At 44.9% G+C, this 21844-nt stretch overlaps 1 long non-coding RNA gene across 1 annotated transcript in view; it reads right to left on the bottom strand.

Moving 5' to 3' along the window:
* Positions 1-645: 645 nt before the first annotated feature.
* LOC142817921 (uncharacterized) overlaps positions 646-21844 on the bottom strand; it is a 121512-nt gene continuing 100313 nt past the window's right edge. Inside the window, exon 2 of the long non-coding RNA XR_012895419.1 lies at positions 646-7870. This is a non-coding gene — a long non-coding RNA (uncharacterized LOC142817921). The remainder of the gene's footprint in view (positions 7871-21844) is intronic.

The raw sequence follows: 21844 nt of genomic DNA on the forward strand, positions 1-21844 counted from the left end.
ACCAGTTTGTGTGTTCGGCAATCACTGTTCAAGGTATGAGTGTTAACTTTGCCCTAAAACTCGTGTGTTGAAACACACCACTAAGTATCGCCTCTGTGCGCGATCATACGGTCATGTGAGAGACCTGTTATTTTGCATGTGCTCTCCTGAAAAAAAAAGAAAAAAAAATTGCCTCGTAATGGATATTTTAGGGAACGCTAGCTATTTAGCATTGCATTTGTTTTTTTGTTGATTTCGCTGGCACTCATGGGGTGATGCAAACGTGCACTTGGCGTTTAGTGCATAATTAAAAATAGTTTGCTAGACGTTATTAGCATGGCGAGAATGCGCTGCCAGTCGGTAGTCGAGGCTGCTCAGAACATGGAAGACAAACATTGTAACTTAGGATGTTGCTTGAAATGCAAAAGTAATTCTCTTAATCAGTTATACAGCACTCCCTTTTCTTTTGCCAATTGTTGCCATAAACCCAAAGTCCACAGCCATTGGTTGATTCGATCCTCACAAGTCACATTGTTAACGTGGCCGCGGTAACAATGTGAAATTCACAAGTAAAAATCACGAGTAAAAATAAGCCACACACTCAAAGAACGAGATAGAAAACAAAGTGTTCAGGAATTCTAGAAAGGACAGACTCACACACATGGCTTCTGCAATAACTATTTTTTATTTGCGCCGTGTCTCCACGGTACTGAGAATCGTTATCACAGGTGAACAGGGGCAGGTGGGGAACCAAACACAAAGGGTACGCGGCGCATCTCAATTCACGGTAGGACTGCTACAAAGAGTTCTTATGCTTGTGTATGTGTGTGTGTTCTTTGTGTGTGTATGTGCAACTGCTTGTTACACGTCTGCACGTATCTGTACACTTTCAGACGAGAATCGCCTGTTTTGTTTCTGTACAACAACACTTGGGATGTGAAAGGAACTCTATACAATGTCCGCAGCTATAGTCTGTACATGCTTCCCTGTCACACGACAATGTATGCTGCTCACTCACTGTTGCGCCAGCATCTTATTGTTCTTTTCTTATTAGTTTCTTTCGCGACCAAATACACAAGATGCCGCATAGGTGTATGTAGAGCCCTCACTGATTACCGGCCACAGTAGTCTAGTAGATATGGCACTCGGCTGCTCACCCGCAGGTCGCGAAATGGAATCTCGGCGGCGGCCACCGCATTTTTGATGGAGGGGAAAATGCATGTGGCTCGTATGTTTAGATTTAGGTGCACGTTAATGAATCACAGCTGTTCTAAATTTCCGGAGTCCTCCACTACGGCGTCTACAATAATAGTGTGATGGTTTTGGGGCGTTAAACTTGAATAATAAAATATAACCCCCCCCCCCCCCTGATTAAAACTTAACATCAAAACTTTAAGTCTAACAGATGTTAAGCGGGATTTGTGGACATAACGATGTCATATTACAACAAATGGGGTCTCTAAAGGTAATGTTCTATCTGATATAAGCGTTTAAGTTTAAACTACGGCAATATGACTCACTGAAGTCGATGGAAAATGAAAGTATGTGCAATGTTTAGCCCGCAATGTTTGCCCTAAACGATTGAGTACTGTACACGTATTTTCCTCTTTTTTGTTGAGTAATGAGTTTGTCTCAGTCTTCCCAAGATAATTGTTGTGTATGGGAAAATATTACCTCCTGACGCCATTCTCTGGCAAAGCTAGCCAACACTGTTTAACGTTAGGCAGCTGTTAGCCAGCTAGAAAACAGCTATTGCCGGTTTTGTGCATACAGAAACCTGTCACTGCTTCTTTACAGAAAAAAAGTGGAAATGTGACCAGTGCAGTGATGAAAACTACCTTTATATTGTCGAGTGCTTTAGCGCAAAGTTTGCAACAAGAGAACACCAAACACAAAGATAAGGCCCTTCTGATAATCTCCTGTATGAAGGTATACAGGCGACCATGAACAACCACACCTTGTAAGTAGTTAGGCGTGCATTTTCTAGTGGAGGCACATGACCCTCTCTCAAGCTCCTACCTCAACAGAACTTTCACTTAACAAAAGACAAGCCGGCCATCTTCTCTCTGCTTAAGCCTTGATTCACAGCAGCCCCCCGCTTGCTTCAACTCGCACATAGAACATACGATGCATAGGGCGATGTTGTGGAGGTGGCAAAAACCTAACACGAGTATTCATATGATTGCCATCTAATAATTGTGACAACATGTTGTGCTACACTCGTTGGTCGTGAACAAGATATTGACGTCCCCCTTTCCCTTGAGCGAGCAAATAATAAAAATCGCGGGTCTGCGAAGGAATACAAACCAGGCCTCCTGCGTGGCAAGCAGGAATTTTACCACAGAGCCACTTCAGTGCATGCGACTGTTTTACGAAGTCCAAACACTCGCAATCTTTTATTGATAGTATAGTGGGCAAATATATGTTTCACGAAATGTTGCACATTGAACAGGTTTTTTCCGTGTCGGATGTTGATTCATATCAGGTTCTATTGTAGCAATGTGCTCACCATACAGAGTTTATGCTGTGCAGAATTTTTTATTCGGTCACAATCAGCTACATTTCCCGTGTGACAGGGTAGCAGAACTTCACTGGAAAAATACTGATAGCCCACCGCACACGAGTGCGGTGATTCGGCAGGAAATAATACTGAACGATAACGAGCAAAGTCCCATTTATCTGTCTCCCTAAAGATACATGAACACGAAGAGGCTTCGACGCAATACATGCGAAAGGTGTGAACACATTCGGCGTCTTCTGTTTGGGTCGGCGCAAGTTTGGCTTAGCCATAATATTCTCATCGGAATTACACCAAAATAGACGAACGTGGGAGGTTGAAGATTGCATTTTAATATCAAAAGCAGTTATATTTATGTCCTGCATAAAACTTGTTTTCTTCGTTGGAATTGCATTTTGTTGTGTGAACAGAACATTCAAGCAGAAAAATACTACGTGATCAAATTCGCATCGTGGCTTTATTTCACTAATGCCATCAGAGGGCACTGCATTTTGGTTCACTGCTAAGATCTTTGTATGACAGCTTCATAATTCAAAAAATGGAAAGTGTGGGAATTGGAGTTTGTTATGCAAGACGCCAAGGTATCATTCGTACATTCTTCTTCCAGCTGTTGCGGTAAAACTCAAGGCAAGAACGTTTGGCACTACGCCTGGCACTGCTATAGCTCAGTGAACAACAGTAGCAGTGGTTCGCAGCTTTCAAAAAGTATGCACAATTTGTATGCAACCTTTGTTTTGGCGCTTGTTCTGTGGAAGACATTGATACATCTCTTCAACAGTAGTGAAGCGTGAATGCGTGCAGTACTTTGATCACTAACATTTGCAAAAGAAGCTTTGGCTATGTATAATAGGGCGTCCTGCCTTTCTTGTCCTTCTTTTTTATATATTTTTAGGAATTTACAGCATCAATAGGCTTTGATAATTGAGACATCTCTCATTCTTGCAGTTGTATGTTGTGCCGAGCTGTGTGGCAGTACACTCACACCGACACGAATCACTGGCTACAAAAAACTGTGTGCACCCATTTCATGTAGGTTTCTAAGGGTTCTCTCTCTCTTTTTCTAGAGCCTGATGTTGCGTCACGATTGTTTCCCCAGCAAAACTGCACATGTTAGCAAACCCCCTCTCCTTTATTTAGAGTTAACGGCAGGTTACTTGGTCGCATGGGCACATTTATTTTCTTCGTTTCTTCACAACAGTCTTTTAAAGGGTTAGTGTTCATCAATTAAAGTGAACGGGCTGACAAATTCAAGCAAACGGGATAGCTACGCAGTCATATTGAAACTATATAGTGCGCCTCAATGGCGGCTACTTCTCAGAATCAAAACAATGCATACATTAAGGGTATGACAGCTTGCTGCGTGGACTCAGTGTTGTCGTGCTTGCCTCGATGTGCTGCTGCCAATGCTTCATGTATGCAATGTCCTCAAGTTCATACTGGGTGCTCTGTCAAGAGTGGACTTCCAATGATCATGCAGGGAACTGAAAAGGGATTAACTCTGGGGTAGATGTAATTTACTTAAACCCAAATGTTATCGTACGCCATGAATGTTAAAGCAGTAATGGAGAGCTTCAACCGCAGAAAGCAATGTCTTCTGCATGTATTTTTACCACCGACAAACTAAGATCGACAGGTGTGATTATTTTCACAATTTTTCCAGTGACAAGGGTACATTGCAAGTGATGTCGTTAGTAATGGTGACTACCTTTTGGGCAAAATAACCAGTTTAGCAGGCAACGGGAAATGCTTGTTCCTTATTTTATGTATATTCAGCAAATCCTGATATGCTTAGAATCTGCATGGAGAATCGTGCATTGGCCTCCGTTTTTTTCAGTAGCTTTCTGTGCCGGCAGTTTCAAAAGTATTCATTGGAAACAAATATTTATACAGTTGAACCTTGATATGGATAAAACAGGTATATAAACATTCTAAACTTTTCATATCTCGCCAGTGTCATTGTACATGCTTGCAGGAATATCGTATGTATTATGGGTATTTGCGAGAATTGTGTCTGTTATAGTGAAGGTAGGCTACCCAAAGTTTGAATTGAAGGAGTTAACACGAATCATTCTTAATGTGTCACATTACATTGACTCAGGACCTGCCTGTACTGCACTCGAACCTGTGGTTGATGTCATGCTGACACTTGTGGGAAGATATAAACCATATCATATGATCACATAAAACATATGATAGCCTCGCCTGGCTTTTTTTGCAAAAGGGGTGGGAAAGGACCTGCCGACGCAAGTTTTAAATGCGTATGCATTTCTTAGTCGGGCTATGCCAGGCGTCCGTCGGGATCCGTCCACCGTTCTCTCCCATAGCAACAGCTGTGGGTGCGCGTGCTTATCCTCACCCCTAGCAACCGGAGCATGTAGTGCGAGAGGGTGTAGGAGAGGGTATATGCAGTGCTTCACCGCTGCTTCTCTTGCCATTCACTCTGTCTCCTCCCCAAGCCCCACTTTTCCTCCCGCTCGCGTCTCACTCTCGACCTTTCGCTGTCTGGGCGCATCTCAAAACATCCGGAAATGTGTGCTCGAGAATCCACTGTGAAACGCCAATGCGGAGCCGAGAACGCTCTTTTTGTTCACTTCATGGTATTTTTTATAACCGTGCAAGCTAGCTACTAGAACTGGAAATGCATACCGCGTTTTTCGCGAAAGAAAAATCTCACGTGTGGCGAACCGCACTATTATCTGCATGGTGTAAGAAAAAAAAGACATTATTTGCAAGTTCCGTAGACCGCCACGCTGCCCCTCGGCCGCCAACGTAATTTGTGAGTAGCAGCGGGGCTCATAGCATGTTCATGTACGTCTTGGCTGGCGTTGGGCTTTCACTATAACGTTTCTGTTATAGTTATCGGGTGCTTAAAGATCACTGCAATCGTTGCACAGTCTCCATTTGCGAAAAGGGTACGCTTTTCAGACACAGCGAAGAAACAACTGAGACGCTTATTCGCGTTAATCTGTACCTGAAAGTACGTTTCGTGTGTCTTTTCTGCCTGAGAATTGCGCGGCACGTTTCGATCTGCTTGCCATTCTGCGCATGACTTTCCAATTTGTTGCTATCACATTCATTGTTCCGCCTTTGCGGCAAATAAACCTGTGACTTTTTCAAAAATGCGTGACAAATATTGACATTGCGATCACTTAGCGGAATGTTACATCGCTAAGTATCCGCTCAAAACTGATGACGTGGAAAGAAATACAGAATGTTGTAACACTATTTGACGCTTCGCGTGACAAACCACGTTATGATCCCGAGGCGCGCCTTCAGTGGAGGGCAACGTGCATGGACATCTCACGCCACAACAAGTGATGTGTTTGGCATATAGGACTTCTACGCCTTCAACGAGGCAACGTATCCGAGTTTTTGAAGCATCTAGGTGGTGCATAATATGCGTCTGCAAAAAGAGTAAAGCCATCACGAAGGAAAAAAAGAAAAAAAAAACACTGCAGTGGCGACACATGCGCTCAGCGACTCCGATACTCTCTGTGGGCGCCATAGTGAACCACTCTGTGCGCCCTCTACAGGCGACGAAACAGACTTGCGAATTCTTCTCACGTGCAAAACGCTGTTATGGACTCTGCGCAATTCATTCGTATTTCCCTCACGATTCCCTTCGGGGAGGTGGGGGCATTTTTCTGCCTTTACACGCTGAGCTGAAGCAATATTTTTAGAACTCATTTGACCCTCTTACATCTTTCTTTCCATCAGCTGATGCATCGAACATTCATTGGCTTGTCATTGGGTGTGTCCCTCTGCATGGGATGACATCATAAGGAGGGCGTAAAAGTACTTATGTGAACTGTGTGAGCAAGCACCGCTAATCTGTTCCAACTTATTAACATGCGAGTAATGCCTAATTTCAGACTACCATTGTTTAAAAACACTTATACATCTTTACAGCTTTTATGTGTAGATGATTTAGGTACTTCCCTGACTTAATAAGGCTGCAATACGATGCCTGTGCATGTTATTATTTAGAAATGTTTCCTGATAGATAGGTTTGGTGTCACGAAGTCTGTGAATAAACTGTCTGATTCCCATTTCGTTCCTAAAGAAACAACAATTTTGCAGGTTGAACACACCCATACAAATGTAGAGCAAGTTAAGAACATCCTTTTAAAGTATGTTGTTGACTTCTTCAGTCAAGTCGAGAATCTTGCTGCGCGACTGAGTGGCCGCAAGTCTTGGCAGACACTCAGAAGTCACCTCCGGCAACTTTCGGGCCCTTACAACTTGACATACTTCATTCCGACCTTCATCATCATTTACTAAGCTTCACAGTAGAACCAGCTTTCTTTTCCACTCATACTTCAAGGGAGCACTTGCAAGCGTACTTCACTGAACCGTTATTTGTTGGCTTGGTGACTGCCCATGTCGATTTGGCCAATATGATTTTGTATCAACCCTTGTAGACTGTGCAAGTGGGCGACTAAGGCCACCTAGTTAAAAGTGTCAATATATAACGACTTCTGGGTACATTTCATGTGGAAACAAAAACCAACACAGTTCGAGTGCAGCACAGAAGGATTAGGTTGAAGTTCTGTGGAACACACATATGGGTGGAGCTATGGGGGCATTGATATGTCTCTGTTGATTTGATGTGCCGCTGTAGGGCAACCTGCTAATACCACCACGACAGTTGTGCATTGTCAAGGTGATACTAGAGATGCTTCTAGTCTCTCTAGTGATACGAGCAAGACACTACATGTTGCTTTCAATGCCTTCACTTGTGTCTCCAGCTAAATCAGCTCGTGTACCATGCAGACACGAACAAAAGCAAGTAATCTGCAGCTAAATTGCGTTCAAGAGATCCTTGCTAGTAACGCTTTTCTTTTCCGTAATGCCCACTCAATGCCAATATTGCCTTTAGAACCTGCTAGTACATGCTCGCACTTCCTGTGCCAGCCAACCTTGGTGTGAGTAAACCCAGGCGAACCGTCGTGGGAAACATGACGTATTACTATCCTGGCCATTCTCAAACATAGCGCGAATTGATCTGCAGTCGGGAGGAAAAACAACAACAAAAAAACCCTGTCTTGCAGCAGAGATGGGCAATAAGTGAATGGCCCTATGTGGGCAGGAAGGGAGCACCCTTGAGCAGTCAGTCTTTTAAAAAGAATACTTGGGGTTGTTTTAGAGGCGGACAAAGATGGCTCTCTCTCCCTCTCTCTCTATCCATAGGATCGGCGAGGACGTAGCTCGCGGAAGAACAGTGGCGGCGGTGGCGGCTCCTTGAGTAGTAGCCCCGTGTTCAAACGTCGTTGGAAGCTGGTAGTCCAGGTCGGTTCCTTGCCTTGCCCATCAAACCCAGTCTCGAGAACTCCACGGGGCCGTTGTACCATGTGCCCCACTGGTCCTTGGACGCTGCGTGGGAGAGACCAAAAAGAAACAAAGCAAAAAGTGAAATCATTAGGTATTGCTGAATGGGCGTGTTCAGCGTATTTTGGAGTAAAAGGCGCGACGATGACAACCGGCAGATTGAGGAATGTAAGCATATTAATGTGTGCAATGCCTATCCCATACTTTTAAAAAGATCAATAACTATTCTGATATAAAGGTTATTATCTTCAGTACTCTGTTAAACGTACTGTGTGGAATGTCTTCACAGAGCTCTGTCCTACATCGGAAATGGCCACAGCGTGTCACAGCTGTCGGATTGCAGATTGTTCTCCTTGGTTCCCTTGGCGTGCGACAGCGAGAAAGTACATAGGTCAAAGTGAGCAATGTACGATATAAGACAACAAAACATGGTTGGAATTGCAGGGAAGGCTACGCGCTAATTTTTATTGCCGAGATGGCCAGTGCAGCGTGAATTTCAGCCCTTGCTCTGTTGTCGACAGAAGCCACAATAAATTGCCCAAATTAACCATTGGATTGCCGAGAGGATCAGTAGCAGGTAAGCGCGTACGCAGGGGCGTTGGCATAGGAGTGCAAAAGGGGCATTAGCACCCCTCAAGCCTCACGAGCCCAAGCCCTCAAGCAAGCTACACAAATGCTTTCTCCGCCATCCCCGATGCAACAGTGGTTTGCACTTCCCTAGACAACAACATCATGCGACGTTCATTTGCGCACATGGCATCAGATTCATAAACACCCAAGGAGTTTTGCCTGTGTACGGCCGCGGGCTGAACACATGAGACAGTACTTGTATATATGCGTCTTTTCTGAATAAAAATTGCTGGAAAATCACGTGTAAATCAGGAATATCGCTCTGTCCGTTGCGTCGTTGTGGCTTACACTTCAAACCGTAGCATGTGATTTGAAGTATGCGCGGTATAAATACATATTGACTGACAGTACACGTTTTTTTGCCATGTTACGTTATCGACTGAACCATGTGTACAAGTAGGGCAAATGACATCTTTTCCCGCGCCTTTGAAAAATTGTTTGGATTTGACCTCGAGGGCATATTGCACTCACTGGATTCACGCTGTTTGTTCCCCTATTGAGGTTACCTTATTCTGTGTGTGGGCAACATTCTTTCAATTTTTTCTTGTTTATAGTGTCAAAAGAATCCTGCAACACTCTTTGAGCATGTTCAGAAGACGCTGTCGATGGGAAGTCGAGGTAATCGAGAACACACGAGCCCAATATTGCGCAGCCCGTGGCCTGGATTTTACAATAAATTCTCAAATTAGGTCAGAGAAAAATAGCTTTCACTTCTCTCGACAAATGACGCACCAGGCCCAAAAATTATGACGTCATGGGCCAAGTATCGGTTATTGGCTGATATGCACGGCGCGCTCGGTCGTTCATGGGGTCCCCGCGGGAGGCAGCGACTTGTCCACGCGTGCGCGTGCGATCGCACTGAAAAGCCGGACATTCGACGGAAACGAGAACAGCAAAAGTGCTCATATAGCGAGGCTCGCGTGATGCATTTTCTTCTCCTGTGCCATCCCTCCCTGCTTAGCTTGCAGTGCTTTCGTCGGAACGAGAGAAGACAGAATGCAGTTGCAGCGTGCGACAAATCCTTGTAAGCACGGCTGTTACTGCACAGAAGGAGGAGGAATTAACTTTATTATAAGAAACCAGCAGGTTTAGGTGGCCGGGCCTAGGCCTCCCTCGTGGGGACGCCAAGGGCTGGCCTCGACGCCGCCTCACGGGCGTGTTGGGTCGCCCAGGTTTGGTCGTCAAAAGCGGGGCTCCGCAGAGCCTCATGGAGCTTCGACGGAGATTCTAGCAATATTTGCGGCGGTGAATGCGGGAGGCAATAAGCTCCTTTAGTGAATCATTACATGGCTACCCGGAAAAGTGTTGCAGAGCCTCTTTAATATGTGCGTGACCCCAATAAATGCATCCTATGTGCCTTTCAAGGATGTCACATATAGGGCTTTATGAATGCTTCAGGAATGCTCAAGAGACTAATAAAAAAAAAAGACTCCGGGCAGCAACATTTCGAAGTGGTGTAAAATTCATTAGTGTGTGAGTAGTATGGGATCTTTCTCTTGATTGAGAAACAAACGGAGGCAGTGCTTATCATAGTGCAAACGAACACTTATGAGCACCTTTCATGCAATGGCGAGTTCACCACCCTAATCTTACAAGTAACTACAATAACACGACAAGCAAGACACTGTAATGCTAATATAAAACCAACGATGTACCCAGGGCCGGCACCAGCAAAATGTATGGGCGGCTGGTATGTCTTGGTTCGTATGGTATGTATGGTATGTCTTGGTTCGCAATACTCTCGTCCTGGCCCCAAACTACCCCGAGTATTATCATAGATCCTTTTCTTGGCGATTTCCTGCTTAAAAGTTCGATAGATCTCTAGTGCGGACTTCTTAATCATGCCAATTCTCCACATATCGGTCTCAGCTTCCTTCACCTTCTTCTTGAACGATAATTCTTTTTGGTTTGACCCCCTGCTGTTTTCTAAGTATTTACCAGTCAATTTTCTGATTCGCTTCTTTCATTTTGTATCGACATTCTTCATGTACAAGTAGCTGAATACTTTCCTAGCCCAATGCTTCTCCCACATTTCTCTCAATCGCTTCTGAAATTTTATCTTGCTGCTAGTTTCCCTGCCCTCAAATGATGTCCGTCCCATATCACGTTTTACTCCCTGATTTGATGAATTCCCGTGAGCTCCTAAGGCAAACCTACCTATTCCACGTTGCTTAATTTCTAATCTTGCTTGAACTTCTGATCTCATGCACAAGACCGCATTGCCGAATGTCAGACTAGGAACCATGACCTCTTTCCATATTCCTCTCACAACATCATACCTATTGTAGTTCTACAGTGCCCTGTTTTCCATCACCGCTGCATTCCTGTTACCATTAGTCGTCACGTATATTTCATGTTCCCTTAGGTACTCGGCCCCATTGCTTATCCATACGCCCAGAGATTTGTATTTATCTGTTATCTCTATCGTGACCTCCTGTATTCTAAGCTCACTACCTTCATTATCATTAAAAATCATGACTGCTGATTTTTTCTTACTGAATCTGAAATCTAACCTATCTCCCTCATTACCGCAGATGTCCACCAATCTCTGCAAATCTTCCGTGGCGCTGTTTCTGCCACCGCAGAAACAGCGCCATCTTCTCTTGGTGGGGACTACGCTAACTATGCCTTCATAGGCTTGTCATGCGGTTAAGCCGGCCTGCAGGACGCGCGTGCGCTGTGATGCGAAACAACTTTACATCGAGTGTGAGCACACCCCCAAAGCGTTATTGTAGAAAACTGGGGTTTCGCCCTTTCCTGGAACATTCTTGAAGGGCTGCATCGGCGTAGCATCATTCACCTTTCTGCGACAGTGCCTTCAGCGGATCAACGAAAATTTTCTCCCATGAATATAGAAGCGCGTGCTTGGCATGAAGTTTTCGCAAAATCGGATTTTTTTCTGACTCTTACTAATTTTCCTGTCGGCTTTACATATTGCTTTAGAGTAGACTTTTATTCCACTACAACGATATGTATTGAACTAATCCTTCACGAAAGGTGTTCTATTTGCTTTTTTTTGCACCGATCGTACTACGCATCCAAGTAGTTTAAATATATTAGCAGTCTGCAAGCGTGGGTGCTTAGCACGGTTGCTCTTCGGGTAGTGTAGCAGCAGGTACTGAGCCCAGCATCGCCAATGTAGCCATAGAGCCTAGTAATTGTTACTGCCGCAGCCATTAGTAACTGTTACTGCCGCAGCCATTAGTAACTGTTACTGCCGCAGCCATTACTACCAGTGGGTAGTAAAATCAAGGTTAGAAGAAAAATTGCAGCCTTTACTAGCGTGCTGATTCTTCTGCGTAATTATTAGTAACGGTGTAATTCACAAAATCAATAACGGCACAAACTTTGAGTAATTATGCACGAAAAGTTTTGAATCAGATCACTCATACCGAACATTCAGTACGTGATCTTCAGGATCATTTATAGGCGTACTTTCGGGGAACGCATCGGGTACCGGGGAGAACTTGTACTTCAATAGATTAGGTAAAAAAAAAGGTCCAAGAAAGATAGTAAGCGCTGCAGTTAGAACCTATCTGATGGCAGTTGCTAACGTACAGGGAGGGTCGAAAATTCTCAGGCCGCTACCCTAATATTCCTATGGCAGCGTGGCCTGGTAACTTTTGATACCCCTTGTACGTAGTATAACCGTGTAGCCAAAATGTACTAGCGGTCGTAGGTACCAACTGTGAACTGATACGGGTAGTAAATAAGTAAGAAAAAGTTAGTGATTGTTCAAGAAGGTAGCCACTGCGGTTTCTACCTCTTTGCTTGCGGTTACTATGCAATGACGCATGCAGTACACAGGTAGAAAAAAGCTAGAAACATCCCAGGAAAGTTAGTAACCGCTGTAGTGCGTTGCTACCTATTTGTTTTGCGCTTAATTACTACATCTTTACAAACTTTTTGGAGAGCGAAATTGAGCATACCCGTGGCTCTTTGGCCAACAAATGGCCCATGCACCGCAGAACACCATGTATTATGATTAGGAGGGAATTTTATTAGACATATAAGAAAAAAAACTGATAATTTCTTTTATTTGATTGGCCATGGATGGAAATACTACCATGGGTGTCGACAGGGTTTTGCGAAAGGGGCTCTAGTCACCCTCAAGCCAACCAAACATTCACCTCCCACCCAAGCTACACTAGCGCTCCCCACCCATCACCCCAGTCGCGATGCAACATGAGTTTGCAGAGGCCAAGACTAAAAATCGTCCCCGCTTTCTCGAAAGAAAATGTGAGGAAATGCGAATGCATTTCTTGCGCCGAAAGTACACGGCGTAATAGTTTTAATGGTGTAAATTAATGACGAGACGAGTATTTGTACCGTAACCTTTTATTTACACATTCGTCAGCCAGCGAACGGTCGACAGTGAGGCGCGCTTCACTCTATTCACATGTGCGTAAGAGTGAGCGGATGGGAGAGTGGGACGCAGGGAGGAGAGAGAGCAAATGGCGAGAAAAGGAGGGGTGAAGCACGGCACCTACCCTCTCTTTCAGGCTCTCCCACCACCTGCTCCGATTGCTTGCGGCGACGATAAGCGCGCGCGCCCGGAGCTGTTGCGATGGGAGAGAGAGTGAGGGCAGATAGCTAATACCTGCCGGCATTCGGACGCCGCCAGACGCCCGACATAGCGCGACTAAGAAGTGCCTTCGCGTTTAAAATCCTATCGACGCCCATGCACACCGCCGACTGTTAACTTTCGTCCCCCTTATGCTCGGACAACCCAACGTAAAACTCGCCACTCGTTGTCGGACGGCAGAGGTTCTTGCAAACTTGCGTATCACTGATATGATCCAGAAAGCTTCGTTGCCATCGGCGGCCTTGATGTGCCACGTGCTACTCTGTATACGCGATGAAGAAGTCCGTTGACGCTTTCTCTAGAAACACGAAATTCACAGAAAATTCGCTCATTTGATGGTTGTTATGCTTGGTGTTGGTGGTAAACAAATCACGCACCAGCTGCTGCGAAGGCTGTAGAGCACTTAGCTGACACGTGCCGAACCGGATCGCGCCGACTCAGCCACTACCGCTGCGGAAAATCTGCGCGACCATCTGAATGGTGGCAGCTGTGCACTCGCAGGCAATATCGCGCTGCTTTCAACTCAACGCAAATAAAAAGAGAGGAAGAAACCTGAGTTATTTGATATTAAGCTCACGCTGCTACTTCCGAAAGTTTTTTTTTTTTGTAAAGGCACCGGATGTTTTGACTGCATTGCGATGATGTCATCGTTCGTGAGTTGCTGTTCCAAGCTTCGCTGTTTTTTCTGTATACCCAGATGGCCAAGTATGCGTAAAAGTGTACTATATATGCAAATGTGCAAGAACCAATGGTTGCTCGTTGCCTGTTTTGTATGCGCATGGTACGTATAGTGGCACCTAATTTGCGAGCTTTTAGCACAATTTTCGATCGAGTATATATATATATATATATATATATATATATATATATATATATATATATATATATATATATATTTAAGAGAGAGAAGTGTATACTTAAGGTCTTGTTTTTTCTTTTCATTTTGACACAATGCTATTGAGATCTAACAGACAATTAATAATGCCAAAGGAAGTATAGGGGAAGAGAGAGAGAGAAAAGTTATTGAACCGAATTGTAATGTAAATGTGCAGAAAGAAAAGTGGGTGAAAAGATAACTTGCCGTGGGCAGGAACTGATTCCACTTTTTTCGCACTATAGAAAATTTTGTGTGAAGTTCAATGTTTACTTGCTGAATATATATACACCACTACCAGTGTCACGAAATAGCATTGGCATGTTGCAAATATACTGCAAAACTGAATTCCTGTTGTCTTTGAGGTTGCAGTATGCCAATTCGCCCAGTAATGATCCTTGCGAAAAAAAAATTGGTAGATACGAAATAACTAGGAAATCGATGTTATGCGAAGCGTGCGAAAGGAAGAAATTGAAATCAAACGCTGTTGCATTTCACGGTGCATATTCTCGAAGATAGAGTGCATACAGCTTTAGACGCATAACATACTGCAGCGAAAGCATACAAACAAACTACGCTGCACAACGACTGCAGCTTACCGTATTTACTCGATTCTACCGCGCCCTTGATTATAACGCGCGCCCGGTTTCCACGACGAAAAAAAAAAAAAACTAAGACATCGATTGCAACGCGCACCCATTTTTCTCGTTGGCCCGCACAATCACACCACTCGGGAAAACGACTCCTTTCGAGAGCGTCTTCCGTTTAAATATGAGGTACGGGGGAAGCTTGTGCCTATCTGACCTGCAACGGAGCATTGTTGTCACTCTAGTTTTATCGTGGCCCGATGTCAGCACACGAACTTGCTTCACCCCCTTCTCCTCGACGGTTGTGGTGCCAGGCATGTCGAATTAAAGAGGCGTCTGATCGGCATTCCCAATTTGCCCTAGCAGGTAGACGTTCTTGTGCCGCATGTTTAGGACGAACCTCTGCAGACTGTGAAGCTTTTCTTCGTACTCCTCCGGCAGCTTCCGGCACATGCCCGTTCGCCTTCGGAGGGAAAAGCCTTTCCTCTTCATAAAGTTAGCAAACACCTGCTCGCTTTAAACTGGCTCCGCATCAGCCCTTTTTCTAAGGCTAACTGCATAGCCTGCACTTGGAGCAGTTCTGTCGTTACGGGCCGCTGTGCCGCTCACTGCTTAATCACATACTTGCAGAGCAGCTCTTCAGTTTGTGAAAACCGACCCTGCTGTGGTCCACTGAAGCCTTTGCGTGAAGCTTTGCAGTCGACAATCTTCTGCTTTTGTTTCCGCCAGTCCCGCACGCACGTTTCGGGAACTCCGAACGTCCGTTTCGGCACACGCGATGACTTTTCTTTTAAAAGCAGCATTGTGGTGCCCTCGTTGAGTCTTTGGATTCGGCTCTACCATGCCGTCGATGCTAATGCACTACAAGATGACGACCTCCTCAGCACACGTATGAAGTGCCGCACATGGGAAACACATAGGCAGAAATGGCCGACGCGCCATGCCGACGCACGTAGGGGGCGGCCATTTTGGAAGTGCCGATGGCAATAGAACGACCGTATCCATTTTGTTTTCGTACTTGATTCTAACGCGCATGCGATTTGTGAACTCGCTTTACCGGAAATGCGCGTTAGATTCGTGTAATTACAGTATAATCCCTGAGCTGTTGAATCCACCATAGTGAAAGAGAGCCGCTCAGTAATTGCGTTTAAAAAGAAAATGCACGCGTATCAAGTAATGCTTCAAAAGTAATTTCCCTCTCCATATGAAATCACATAGGTTATTTGTTAAAAATATTCGTGCAAAATATCTGTCGCATTTTAATTTAGTGAGTCGTAGTAACATGGTTGTTACTTAGGAAATTTGGGCATTTCTACACATTCCCTGTTCTTGTTTCTGAAAAAAAAAAGAATATTACACTACACCATTACTATACTATAAAGGGACACTAAGGGCAAATAATTGGTCGATGTTGAGTATTGATATAGCGGTCCAAAAAGCTCGTAGTGTTACTTTTGTGCCAAGGAAGGGCCTATTTTGAAAATAAATCACGTTTTAGTGGTCCTTTTCGGGTTAGTGCACTTCAAGTTACCCGCCTCAAGAAGCGTACCGACGAGACCGACTAACGTCACTGTTGCCATGCTGAACGTTGCCCGGCTTTACTGCACTATTAGCAGTAGACCGAAAGCAACAGCAGCCACAGCGGCAACAACGGCCATTTATCGGTTTCCCGCCAATTGGATTCGAGATCGCAAACGTTTTTTGTTTCAACTGCGCCCCGCTAGATGACACCACCTGCCCCATTTAACCACATAAAAATAGAATTTTTGAACCAGTTGCACCATTCCACACAGCAACGTCCACTAATTCTTTTTTTCCATGAATCAAACAGAAACGAACAAGCAGCATTTTATGGCCTCTCTTGATGCACGGGAGGTTATTTATTTAGTGCAGTTGGATCGATCACTATTGATTAATCGTAGGCGGTCTCTCTGATGTCATCGGGATTATTTTGAAAGTGTCCTACTGCGGCGCCCGTGTTTTTGGGCATTTACCTTAATTTACCGCTATGTGGGGCACGGTTGTTGATAATAATGTCGTTTTAGATGTTATCACACATTGAGCTTTCACTCTGACGTAGATTGTTATTTGACTGTAGTGTACCTTGAAGTCCTACAAACAGGTCTCGAAGCATCAGTGTTTTTCTAACGATGCTCTATTAACTGTTATGAAACGTGTAAAACTCTCGCTACTTTTTTTGCTTATTAGTGTTTTATTGCACGTAAATTACTGCTCCTCGTGTGCCTTATTGACTGGCAGGGATGATGGCACCTTGTCAGGCAATAATTTGCCTTTTTGCCTACTTTGTCCCTTACATGTCAGTGAGCACTCTAAAAATCATTTATGATTGATTGATGGAATAAAAGAAGGTAACTGTGTAGGAATTTTTAAATAGAGTGACACGTTACGAAATGGCGCCAAAGATGTCACGGTAAGGATACAGAGTGTGCGTTCTTTCCATAACATATAAAAATAGTGGAGTGGTGCGATCCGCGTCCTCCCCACGAAACTTCGCAGTGCTCGCTCGCTTGCGGCTTTCAACATGACTTCTGAGGACTCGACTGCGTGCTGCTAGTCATCACGGTTCCTGCCCTGCCTGTCAACCTACCGGCCGCAACAACGTTTGTCACGCTTCCCGTCTTGGAAGACCCTGGCGCGTTCTCGGACCACGAAGGTTCCGACGTCGATCAGTTGGTACGCATCTACAAACTCGTCAACGCCAGCTACACGTGGGAGGGACCTTCATGCTCGCGAATGTCGTCTTTTGCCTCGACGGAACCACTCGTGTCTAGTTTGACACCCACGAGCATGATATTTTAATCTGGGGCAGCTTCTAGGAATAGATTGTGAGCTTTTTTCGAAACCCGTTCGGTCGTCGACAAGCCGGAAAGAATGAGTTATAAACTCGCGCGCAAACTTCCACCGAGTCCTATACATCAGTTATACAATAGGAATGTCCTCGCACTATGCCGCAAAGCCAACTAAAATATGTCCGAGCCTGAAAAAGTTGCGCATAATCACCGGTGATGCGTTTAAATTGTTGGCATTTAATAACGTGTCGTCTGTTGGCGCCATATTTGAATAATGCCACCGGCTCGAATAGACTAAAAGCAGGCGCATCTCGCATCAGTTTCAGCGCCTTGGTTACACCGCTGAACGTCCTTTTGCCTCAACCGATATTGTCCACCGGACACCCGACAGCAGACACCTCGCCAGGCGTGAACTTGAAGCGGCCGCTCCAGCGGCAATGACACCGACGTCCCCTGACCCTCCCTTTCCATCTCTTGCCCCTAATTCAAGCATTCGTATGGCAGGAAATCCACCTTTTGCACGATGCAACGATGCGCGTGCCCTTTCCCCAGCGGGAAAGTCACAAATTCTTCAATACGCCAGGAGCGAAATCCAACCATGACGAGTCACACGCACCATTGATGCCAGAGGCAGAGGCTGACCTGTTATTTTTTACATGCCTCTGCCATCTGGGACGCGATATTGTTAGCAAAGAACACGTGGACCAGCGTGCTCGAACAACGTTGCGCGGCGTTCTCGAAGCAATCGTATTATTAACGCTCACTAACTTGTTCCGCTGGCTGCGAAAAACCACGTGCATGCACCGCGGTCAAAGTGTTTTGTTTTCACACTAGCGTTTGCGTATAAGTCAGGGATAGGCTCGTCATGCCACCAGCGCGTGTGTGTTTTTTTTTTTTTTTGGCAGACACACAGCTCTGCGTTGCCTCAGATAGTTTCCCTTGGAGGTATTTAGAACAAACTCGATACGTTTTAGCCCGTTCGCTTCGAGGTGAGCCTCGAAATAGCTTTAGTATTGTTCTATACCACTTTATAGTTGTTCGAGTTTTTTTACCAGTTCCCGCTTCCTCATTCCAAAGCCGTTGCCCGCGGACATTCGGGTGTGTCATTAGCATTACAAAATGCCTGTTGCGACAAGAAATGTCATTCATACGTGCACACTAACAGGAAAAGATTTGTAGATGACAGGGTTACATGCCCAAATGCGCATCCATTCAGCACACTATTCAGCTTCTTTCGAAGGCTCAACTTGAAATGAAGCGCGAATATTTTTAAGATTTTCCGGTTTTCTTTCGTTTTGTTGCTTTTTTATATCACGCATGCCGTTTTTTTTATTTTTTGCATACATTGACGTAAAGGTGTTCGCATCCAGGGCAGGCGATTCACGCTCGGCTTTTTCCCAGCAGCGTGGTATGATGATGATGATGATTATTTGTGGGGTTTAACGTCCCAAAACCACGATCTGATTATGGGAGACGCCGTAGTGGAGAGCTCCGAAATTTTTTACCAACTGGGGTTCTTTAACGTGCACCCAAATTTGAGCACACGGGCCTACAACATTTCCACCTCCATCGGAAATGCAGCCGCCACAGCCAGGATTCGATCCCGCGCAAAAAAAAAGTGAAATGGAGCGTTAGGGAAGTATTTATACCACGCAATTTTTTTGTAGACTATACAATAGTCATGTGCCTCACGTGCTTATCACCGCAGTCCTGACACCTTTTAGTCAAAAAATGGCGCCTGCGCTGTAGCATATACCGTAAAATGCCGATTCCCCCCCAACCCTTCTGCCCCACACTGAAAGATAATTCGACCATATTTGAAGGAGGGCGCTTACTTGGTCCCGAACCGGTCATTGGTGCGTATTTGTCGCTTATTTCAGATCTCCCGCCAAAGGGAGGGTGCGCTTGCTTGGCATTTTACGGTATGTGGAGAGCGCCCGGTTGGTAAATAGAGGAAACGCTATAGCCAGATGACTATAGTTTAATGGGAGAAATAATCCTCAAATAGTAATGCTTTGTTTTCATAGAAGGTAGATCGTTTACAAAGTAAAAAAAAATTAGGGGACTCTAAAGCTTCGTTTTTAGCAGTTGAACGGGATAGTGATATACTGTTTTTAGTGCGTACTTCCAACACCAGGTGAATAAAACCTTTTCGTACTTGCTACGCACCCGCTACGTGACCTTAAGGGAACAGGCGCAGTAGCGTGTGTGCTTTTTGTAGTGGGTTACCGGCTTTAAACCATGAAGTCCTTATGATAATTACATGTTCTGACGCCCGATGGCAATAGGCGCTTGTACCACGCATTGTTATTGCAATATTTTATGTTGTAGTGTGAAGCATGTATACGGGACGCATGTGCTTGTGGATCATGCATTACTTTCACTGCATTTGCAAGCAGAGGAAGTTGTTTTCACCGTAATGACAAGCAGATGCATGGCTGTGTGGTATAAAACCCGCTTGCCGCGAAAACGACCCGGGTTCTGTCCCCACCCGGGCCCAAACGCCCCTACGGTCCCCACTATATGATCCAGGATTTTTAATCGTTCATTTTATTTGCATAGTTCTCGATTTTTTGGTCCCGCACAAAATAGTCATTTTTCGCTCACGACCAACGACACCGACGCGGTCGCAGGAATGCTTGTGAAAACAGTTCTTTAACGCTATCGCATGAAACGTTCAAGCAGCTCCGCTTCGCGCACACCCATGCAGCAGCGATTATGGTGGCATTCCCTTTGCCACACTAACACATTTGTATGTTCTGCAAGTCCTTCAGATATTTTGAATCACCGCTCTTTATAAAACACACTCTTATGAAAGCTTTCAGGTGGTAGCATAACCACCACCTTTTATTGCCTGAAAGTATCACGTAACAGTGGTGGGACTATGGTAACGCGCATTGTTTGGTTGCCTTTTTAGTGTACATTGTGTGCAGTGGGATTGACGCAGTTTCTGTGGCACATATGCATTTATTGTCGGGGTAGTGGTCTGATATAGACTGCATTGAACAGGGCAGAAACAGGAGGGAAAGGAAAGGCATGGATGTTATCTAGTCTAGAACGACTGGTATGCTACCCTATCCTAGGGACAAGGATGAGGGAGTTTTGAAGATTAAAAGAGGGAGAGAGAGGAGAGCATGCACACTCAAAGTCGCACGTAACAGTACTCCTAGCATCATTGGTCTATAACCGACAGTTGAAGTCCGTTATTTTCAGGAAGCTTAGGACTGATTTTGTCGCCTTCACTCGCAATGGCCTCTCTGGCCGACATACCAGAATAGTTTCCGCCGTCGTCGGTGTGCGATATACGAGAGCTAGCGTACATGCAAGTGATTTTACCCGTGTAGCGTAGCAGAGACAGTCGCAGAAGATGTGCTGTAATGTCTCCCTCGCTACCACAGTTGTCAAAGAAGGGGTTGTCAATCATTTTGATACGAAATAACAATGACTTTGTGAAAGCCACACTTAGCTATAAATGGCAATGTAGTGTGGCGTCATTTCTGCGTAGTCCAGAAGGCGTCTGTAGTCGTAAAGTGTTCGGCCTGTAGTGGAGTTGATTGCGCAGTCTGCTTGTATTCTAAGTGAAGAGAGTGGTAGTTGGCTGGCAGCGTCGGTCCTTTATAACGGTATTTTCTCAAGCCTCTTGTGTGGAAGCACTGATCGAACAGCATTGTCAGCGTCTTCATTGCCTATCACGCCGCGGTGACTTGGCTGCACATATTTCTGTAGAACACACCCCCTTATAGGGTAAGCATTGTCTTTATTTTTTTAGAGGACCAGCGGAACGTATAGCAAGATTTACTGGACATCTGTAGCGCTTACACAATTGAATTATCCACAAGCGTTACCACGGATGCCGGACACGAAGTTTTCGACCAAGAAGAGCTCCGCGGTTAAAAAAAAAATTACTTGCGCAAGGGTTCTGGCTAATATGACTATAATATGGCTATAATATGGTATAATATGGCTATAATATAGGTAATGTGGCTAAAAGAAAATCCTGTCGGTTTGAAGTATTCCATACTTGAATTCGGCTCTGGTATAGATACGACTTGGGAGGCTGGTGAATATCACTCGGACTATTTACATTGTGATTCAGTCTTGCTCTTTGCGATCTCGTGAGTGCATGATCTCCCGTTTCAACATTCCGAGGTCCTCCTTTCAGTTTTCGTAACTATGAGAGCTCCGAATGAAATACATATCCCCGTATGCTAGGTTGAATTCGAGGAAAATAAATTAACTTGAATATGAGCGTATTATTCAATAGACGACTGAACATCCGGTAAATATTTGGAAACGTGTTAAAGATGATACGTTCTAAAGTACACAACTATAGCGGTCATGCATTTCACACTGTTTGTCGTTCCGGCATTTCTGTATTGCCTCGAGCATGGACACCAATCACAGAAAGCTTTATAATTATAGTGGGATAAAGCAGCGCTGCACTGGTAGCGCTGTCGAAGTGAAAATAACGTTTGTCCCGAGGCGTGATTTTCCCGGTGCTCAATAGAAAAGGAGGGGGAGGGGGAAGGTTTG

This window comes from Rhipicephalus microplus, chromosome 5 (genome assembly GCF_043290135.1).
Source record: "Rhipicephalus microplus isolate Deutch F79 chromosome 5, USDA_Rmic, whole genome shotgun sequence".
Taxonomy (NCBI): Eukaryota; Metazoa; Arthropoda; class Arachnida; order Ixodida; family Ixodidae; genus Rhipicephalus; species Rhipicephalus microplus.